Source organism: Oncorhynchus kisutch, unplaced genomic scaffold (assembly GCF_002021735.2).
Source record: "Oncorhynchus kisutch isolate 150728-3 unplaced genomic scaffold, Okis_V2 Okis07a-Okis12b_hom, whole genome shotgun sequence".
Classification (NCBI taxonomy): Eukaryota; Metazoa; Chordata; class Actinopteri; order Salmoniformes; family Salmonidae; genus Oncorhynchus; species Oncorhynchus kisutch.
In genome coordinates this window covers 8,615,482-8,624,163 of record NW_022261984.1, presented here as the reverse complement: position 1 = coordinate 8,624,163, position 8,682 = coordinate 8,615,482, and the positions used below count along the sequence as shown (strand labels likewise).

The window sequence follows — 8,682 nt, the reverse complement described above, 5'->3', positions numbered from 1 at the left end:
TTCCTGTTGTTGTTGCCATGGTGCTGTCATTCAGCCTGAGGAAGAGAGTCCAATTGTAATTATTTGAGGTACAAGTCTCACTGCTGGTATTGATGGCTGGTATAGGTCTCACTCTGCTGGTATTGGTGGATGGTATAGGTCTCACTCTGCTGGTATTGATGGCTGGTATAGGTCTCACTCTGCTGGTATTGATGGATGGAATAGGTCTCACTCTGCTGGTATTGATGGATGGTATAGGTCTCACTCTGCTGGTATTGATGGCTGGTATAGGTCTCACTCTGCTGGTATTGATGGATGGAATAGGTCTCACTCTGCTGGTATTGATGGATGGTATAGGTCTCACTCTGCTGGTATTGATGGCTGGTATAGGTCTCACTCTGATGGTATTGATGGATGGTATAGGTCTCACTCTGCTGGTATTGATGGATGGTATAGGTCTCACTCTGCTGGTATTGATGGCTGGTATAGGTCTCACTCTGCTGGTATTGATGGCTGGTATAGGTCTCACTCTGATGGTATTGATGGATGGTATAGGTCTAACTCTGCTGGTATTGATGGATGGTATAGGTCTCACTCTGCTGGTATTGATGGATGGTATAGGTCTCACTCTGCTGGTATTGATGGCTGGTATAGGTCTCACTCTGCTGGTATTGATGGATGGTATAGGTCTCACTCTGCTGGTATTGATGGATGGTATAGGTCTCACTCTGCTGGTATTGATGGATGGTATAGGTCTCACACTCTGCTGGTATTGATGGATGGTATAGGTCTCACTCTGCTGGTATTGATGGATGGTATATGTCTCACACTCTGCTGGTATTGATGGATGGTATAGGTCTCACATTCTGCTGGTATTGATGGATGGTATAGGTCTCACTCTGCTGGTATTGATGGATGGTATAGGTCTCACACTCTGCTGGTATTGATGGATGGTATAGGTCTCACTCTGCTGGTATTGATGGATGGTATAGGTCTCACTCTGCTGGTATTGATGGCTGGTATAGGTCTCACTTTGCTGGTATTGATGGATGGTATAGGTCTCACACTCTGCTGGTATTGATGGCTGGTATAGGTCTCACTCTGCTGGTATTGATGGCTGGTATTGGTCTTAATAGCTGGTATAGGTCTCACACTGCTGGTATTGATAGCTTGTATAGGTCTTGATAGCTGGTATAGGTCTCACACTGCTGGTATTGATAGCTTGTATAGGTCTCACTCTGCTGGTATTGATAGCTTGTATAGGTCGCACTCTGCTGGTATTGATAGCTTGTATAGGTCTCACTCTGCTGGTATTGATAGCTTGTATAGGTCGCACTCTGCTGGTATTGATAGCTTGTATAGGTCTCACACTGCTGGTTTTGTAGGCTGGTAATGGGTCTCACTCTGCTGGTATTGATGGATGGTTTCGGTCTCATAATGCTGGATTTAATGGATGCGTAGGTACTGTAGTCAGAGAGAGCGATAGAGATAATCTGTTAATATTAATTATATATCATATTACATTATTATTATATATTATGTATTGCTGATCTTTACCTTCTGTATTTAATGATTCTATCTGCCTCTGAAAATACTCTTTCAATATGGCTGGGTTACCAAACACATGGACTACAAATCAAGATGGCCACCCAAAATAAAACTACAACACCCACTCTGACTGTAGTCTGCTCTCTGCTGTCACTTCCCCTGGTGGTCGTCCTGTTCAGAGGAACCTGAGTCTCAGTTGGAGCTGCAGAGGAAGAGAAATCACCATCAAGTTTGAGGTTAAACTAGGACACATCAGTTAAAAGATAGTAGATGTTTACTTATTGTGGTCAAAATGCTTTTTTTTTAAATGCAGGTATAAAAAAAAATGAAATTATTTGCAAAATAACTAAGATTGATTAGGAATGTCCAGACTTAAAATATGAATTAGTGATTAAGTGAATCCTGACTGAGGGAGTGAGTTTACCTGTTGTTCTGCAGAAGGAGTAGAAACAGGCAAAGGAGAGGAGAGAGGAGAGGAGAGCAGACACAGGACACAGACTGAACAGCAACATCCAACACAGCCCACAGTCTACAGGAGGAGGGGAGGAGGAGGAGGAGGAGGGCTCAGGAGGAGGGGCGGAGGAGGAGGACTCAGGAGGACTGACGTCTGGACACAACATTAAACAGAAACAGAACTACACTATTAGAAACAATCAAGACCTTCTCAATGATATATTGTTAGTCATGACTCTTGGTTGTTTAAAAATGAATTTGAGGAGACATTTGATGAGTTTAGATTAGTCTCAGAGGGTTCATTCAAAATAAGTTGCATTCTTTGGCGTTCCTTCCAACTCAACCTCTCGTTAAAGAAACCCAGACACACCAATACTGATACAATATTAATAACACCAAAGATACAGACAGAAGATAAAGACAGAATTATAACTGTTCTTACCAAGTGAAATTCTAGTGGTGATGTTTCCATAGTGGTACAACTCTTTATATTTAATTCCTCCTTTACCTCCATCATCCACTACCTTGTTCTCCTTAGTCCCACAGTAGTAGAGTCCCAGGTCAGATTCAGTGATGTTCTCAATCAGTAGATCATAGGAGTTGTTAGAGGGGTTCCACAACACATTATATCCAGGGGGAGAGATGTAACTATACACCTTAGAATTATCAGACATTTCCTGAAGATTTTGGTAAACGTTGTAAATTGAAATAACTAGAGGAGGCTGGTACTTGTGAGAACAGTTCCTATACCAGCTAATGTGAACTCCAGGAGTTGTGATACAGTCACAGTAGAGAGTGATGTTGTCTCCTGGTCTGACTCTCAGCTCCACCTCTGCTGCAGAGATCCCATCCTGACTGGAGGAAACAGCACCTACAGGTAGCAGAGGAACAGTGTTAGGATGAACTGACTGGAGGAAACAGCACCTACAGGTAGCAGAGGAACAGTGTTAGGATGAACTGACTGGAGGAAACAGCACCTACAGGTAGCAGAGGAACAGTGTTCGGATGAATCACAGAATGTCACTTTGACACCATAAACTTCTCCTCATGAAAATATTAACGTCTCCACATTCATCAGAATAATAAGATAACAAATCTGTTCAACCATAAAACCACATCTTGTAATCATCTATCATCCAGCTATAAGGCCCAGTAAAAAAAGTTACTCACATAAGAATGTAATCAGAGCGACACACAGCCTGTCCATCTCGTGGTCTGATGGTGTGATGGTGACTGTCAGAGAGTAGCTGGGTCTTTGCTGCGTATTTCCGTGTTCATGACTAGATGTACTTTACCATGAAAGGACATACGAGCAGCGATTGGTTCGATCGAGTGGAAAGTTTTCAGCTCGAGGTCCTTTTCTCTGAAACCCATATTGTGACAGGAAGAGGAGGGTCGAGCATCGAGGTCGACAGGTTTCACAACAAAAGTGACGTCAATGGAAAACATTCAGCTTCTTTGAGGTGGTTTACATTGAGCAACACTGATGGGCATCAGAGGACGATCAATTCAACATCTTTCTAAAAAACGAACTCAAAACATCCTGTCTATGCAGATTAAACATTGATTTTGACCTTTGAAGTAAATCTTAAGAGACAGAGGCCTAAAGTTGGCCAATCAGCTTTAGTCAGAATGCATCAAACCTGTAGTTTACTGCATTAGAATAACAGTATAAATCCCGAGCCAGTCGATATAAACTAGTTATGATGTCATCTAGTTTAGGGGGTGTGACTTTTAGAGACTGACATCTTGGTCCCTCTTTAAACAGGAACAGACAGTTGTTGTCCCTGGTCCTGTGGTTCACACCACAACACTGTTGTCATGGAGACCCACGAGGTCACAGGACACAACGTGACTAGAGATTCTGAATCTATGTTACTTTTCATGATGGATCTTTGTATTTAAAACACTTAACTACGGTGGAGATAATAGTTAAACTACAATACCCAAGATGCATTGGAGTATGTGCTATATACCCAGTGTTAAACAGTACTTTTCACTCCATCTGATGAATGATCTCTGTGTTTATCAATGAACAGTGGCCCATAGGTTAACATCCACACTCTGGTCAGTATATGTGAAGGGGAGAGATTTATGTGACAGATTAACTTGTAATAACAATGTTTGGACTCTCTTCCTCAGGCTGAATGACATCACCATGGCAACAACAACAGGAAGTTAGTGTGTGTTTCCTGTGTACTGAGTGTGTTCTCTCAGCCAATCAGTGACTAGCTCTTATATGAGTACTGTAAGGTCAACATTATAATATCAGACTGAGGGGTTAAGGGAGCCTGGGTTTCAGGTCTGAGGGGTTTAGGGGGGCCTGGGTTTCAGGTCTGAGGGGTTAAGGGGGCCTGGGTTTCATCTCTGAGGGGTTAAGGGGGGCCTGGTTTTCAGGTCTGAGGGGAGGACTGAGGGGTTTAGGGGGGCCTGGTTTTCAGGTTTGAGGGGAGGGCTGAGGGGTTAAGGGGGAACTGGGTTTCAGGTCTGAGGGGAGGACAGAGGGGTTAAGGGGGCCTGGGTTTCAGGTCTGAGGGGAGGACAGAGGGGTTAAGGGGGGCCTGGTTTTCTGATCTGAGGGGAGGACTGAGGGCTTAAGGGGGGCCTGGGTTTCAGGCCTGAGGGGTTAAGGGGGGCCTGGGTTTCAGGTCTGAGGGGAGGACTGAGGGGTTAAGGGGGAACTGGGTTTCAGGTCTGAGGGGAGGACAGAGGGGTTAAGGGGGGCCTGGGGATCAGGTCTGAGGGGATGACTGAGGGGTTAAGGGGGGCCTGGGTTTCAGGTCTGAGGGGAGGACAGAGGGGTTAAGGGGGCCTGGGTTTCAGGTCTGAGGGGAGGACAGAGGGGTTAAGGGGGGCCTGGTTTTCTGATCTGAGGGGAGGACTGAGGGCTTAAGGGGGGCCTGGGTTTCAGGCCTGAGGGGTTAAGGGGGGCCTGGGTTTCAGGTCTGAGGGGAGGACTGAGGGGTTAAGGGGGAACTGGGTTTCAGGTCTGAGGGGAGGACAGAGGGGTTAAGGGGGGCCTGGGGATCAGGTCTGAGGGGATGACTGAGGGGTTAAGGGGGGCCTGGGTTTCAGGTCTGAGGGGAGGACTGAGGGGTTAAGTGGGAACTGGGTTTCAGGTCTGAGGGGAGGACAGAGGGTTAAGGGGGAACTGGTTTTCAGGTCTGAGGGGAGGACTGAGGGGTTAAGTGGGAACTGGGTTTCAGGTCTGAGGGGAGGACAGAGGGGTTTAGGGGGAACTGGTTTTCAGGTTTGAGGGGAGGACTGAGGGGTTGAGGGGGCCTGGTTTCAGGTTTGAGGGGAGGACTGAGGGGTTAAGGGGGAACTGGTTTTCAGGTCTGAGGGGAGGACTGAGGGGTTTAGGGGGGCCTGGGTTTCAGGTCTGAGGGGAGGACTGAGGGGTTAAGGGGGAACTGGTTTTCAGGTCTGAGGGGAGGACTGAGGGGTTAAGGGGGGCCTGGGTTTCAGGTCTGAGGGGAGGACTGATACTGTTACTGACAGACCCAGCTACTCTGATACTGTTACTGACAGACCCAGCTACTCTGATACTGTTACTGACAGACCCAGATACTCTGATACTGTTACTTACAGACCCAGCTACTCTGATACTGTTACTGACAGACCCAGCTACTCTGATACTGTTACTGACAGAACCAGCTACTCTGATACTGTTACTGACTGACCCAGCTACTCTGATACTGTTACTGACAGACCCAGCTACTCTGATACTGTTACTGACAGACCCAGCTACTCTGATACTGTTACTGACAGACCCAGCTACTCTGATACTGTTACTGACAGACCCAGTTACTCTGATACTGTTACTGACAGACCCAGCTACTCTGATACTGTTACTGACAGACCCAGCTACTCTGATACTGTTACTGACAGACCCAGCTACTCTGATAGTGTTACTGACAGACCCAGCTACTCTGATACTGTTACTGACAGACCCAGCTACTCTGATAGTGTTACTGACAGACCCAGCTACTCTGATATTGTTACTGACTGACCCAGCTACTCTGATACTGTTACTGAAAGACCCAGCTACTCTGATACTGTTACTGACAGACCCAGCTACTCTGATACTGATACTGACAGACCCAGCTACTCTGATACTGTTACTGACAGACCCAGCTAATCTGATACTGATACTGACAGACCCAGTTACTCTGATACTGTTACTGACAGACCCAGCTACTCTGATACTGTTACTGACAGACCCAGCTACTCTGATACTGTTACTGACAGACCCAGCTACTCTGATACTGTTACTGACAGACCCAGCTACTCTGATACTGTTACTGACAGACCCAGCTACTCTGATACTGTTACTGACAGACCCAGCTACTCTGATACTGTTACTGACAGACCCAGCTACTCTGATACTGTTACTGACAGACCCAGCTACTCTGATACTGTTACTGACAGACCCAGCTACTCGGATACTGTTACTGACAGACCCAGCTACTCTGATACTGTTACTGACAGACCCAGCTACTCTGATACTGATACTGACAGACCCAGCTACTCTGATACTGTTACTGACAGACCCAGCTACTCTGATACTGTTACTGACAGACCCAGCTACTCTGATACTGTTACTGACAGACCCAGCTACTCTGATACTGTTACTGACAGACCCAGCTACTCTGATACTGTTACTGACAGAACCAGCTACTCTGATACTGTTACTGACTGACCCAGCTACTCTGATACTGTTACTGACAGACCCAGCTACTCTGATACTGTTACTGACAGACCCAGCTACTCTGATACTGTTACTGACAGACCCAGCTACTCTGATACTGTTACTGACAGAACCAGCTACTCTGATACTGTTACTGACAGACCCAGCTACTCTGATACTGATACTGACAGACCCAGATACTCTGATACTGTTACTGACAGACCCAGCTACTCTGATACTGTTACTGAGAGACCCAGCTACTCTGATACTGTTACTGACAGACCCAGCTACTCTGATACTGTTACTGACAGACCCAGATACTCTGATACTGTTACTTACAGACCCAGCTACTCTGATACTGTTACTGACAGACCCAGCTACTCTGATACTGTTACTGACAGACCCAGCTACTCTGATACTGTTACTGACTGACCCAGCTACTCTGATACTGTTACTGACAGACCCAGCTACTCTGATACTGTTACTGACAGACCCAGCTACTCTGATACTGTTACTGACAGACCCAGCTACTCTGATACTGTTACTGACAGACCCAGTTACTCTGATACTGTTACTGACAGACCCAGCTACTCTGATACTGTTACTGACAGACCCAGCTACTCTGATACTGTTACTGACAGACCCAGCTACTCTGATACTGTTACTGACAGACCCAGCTACTCTGAAACTGTTACTGACAGACCCAGCTACTCTGATACTGTTACTGACAGAACCAGCTACTCTGATACTGTTACTGACTGACCCAGCTACTCTGATACTGTTACTGACAGACCCAGCTACTCTGATAGTGTTACTGACAGACCCAGCTACTCTGATATTGTTACTGACTGACCCAGCTACTCTGATACTGTTACTGAAAGACCCAGCTACTCTGATACTGTTACTGACAGACCCAGCTACTCTGATACTGATACTGACAGACCCAGCTACTCTGATACTGTTACTGACAGACCCAGCTAATCTGATACTGATACTGACAGACCCAGTTACTCTGATACTGTTACTGACAGACCCAGCTACTCTGATACTGTTACTGACAGACCCAGCTACTCTGATACTGTTACTGACAGACCCAGCTACTCTGATACTGTTTACTGACAGACCCAGCTACTCTGATACTGTTACTGACAGACCCAGCTACTCTGATACTGTTACTGACAGACCCAGCCTACTCTGATACTGTTACTGACAGACCCAGCTACTCGATACTGTTACTGACAGACCCAGCTACTCGGATACTGTTACTGACAGACCCAGCTACTCTGATACTGTTACTGACAGACCCAGCTACTCTGATACTGATACTGACAGACCCAGCTACTCTGATACTGATACTGACAGACCCAGCTACTCTGATACTGTTACTGACAGACCCAGCTACTCTGATACTGTTACTGACAGACCCAGCTACTCTGATACTGTTACTGACAGACCCAGCTACTCTGATACTGTTACTGACAGACCCAGCTACTCTGATACTGTTACTGACAGAACCAGCTACTCTGATACTGTTACTGACTGACCCAGCTACTCTGATACTGTTACTGACAGACCCAGCTACTCTGATACTGTTACTGACAGACCCAGCTACTCTGATACTGTTACTGACAGACCAGCTACTCTGATACTGTTACTGACAGACCCAGCTACTCTGATACTGTTACTGACAGAACCAGCTACTCTGATACTGTTACTGACTGACCCAGCTACTCTGATACTGTTACTGACAGACCCAGCTACTCTGATACTGTTACTGACAGACCCAGCTACTCTGATACTGTTACTGACAGACCCAGCTACTCTGATACTGTTACTGACAGACCCAGCTACTCTGATGCTGTTACTGACAGACCCAGCTACTCTGATACTGTTACTGACAGACCCAGCTACTCGGATACTGTTACTGACAGACCCAGCTACTCTGATACTGTTACTGGCGGACCCAGCTACTCTGATACTGATACTGACAGACCCAGCTACTCTGATACTGT

At 46.2% G+C, this 8,682-nt stretch overlaps 1 long non-coding RNA gene across 1 annotated transcript; it reads right to left on the bottom strand.

The window, feature by feature from the left end:
- Positions 1–1,039: 1,039 nt before the first annotated feature.
- On the bottom strand, positions 1,040–2,119 carry LOC116360186 (uncharacterized). Its single transcript, XR_004206962.1, has 3 exons — positions 1,952–2,119; positions 1,653–1,729; positions 1,040–1,443 (listed from the first exon to the last, which is right to left on the bottom strand). It is a non-coding gene; the product is annotated as an uncharacterized LOC116360186 (long non-coding RNA).
- Between the last annotated feature and the right edge of the window lie 6,563 nt (positions 2,120–8,682).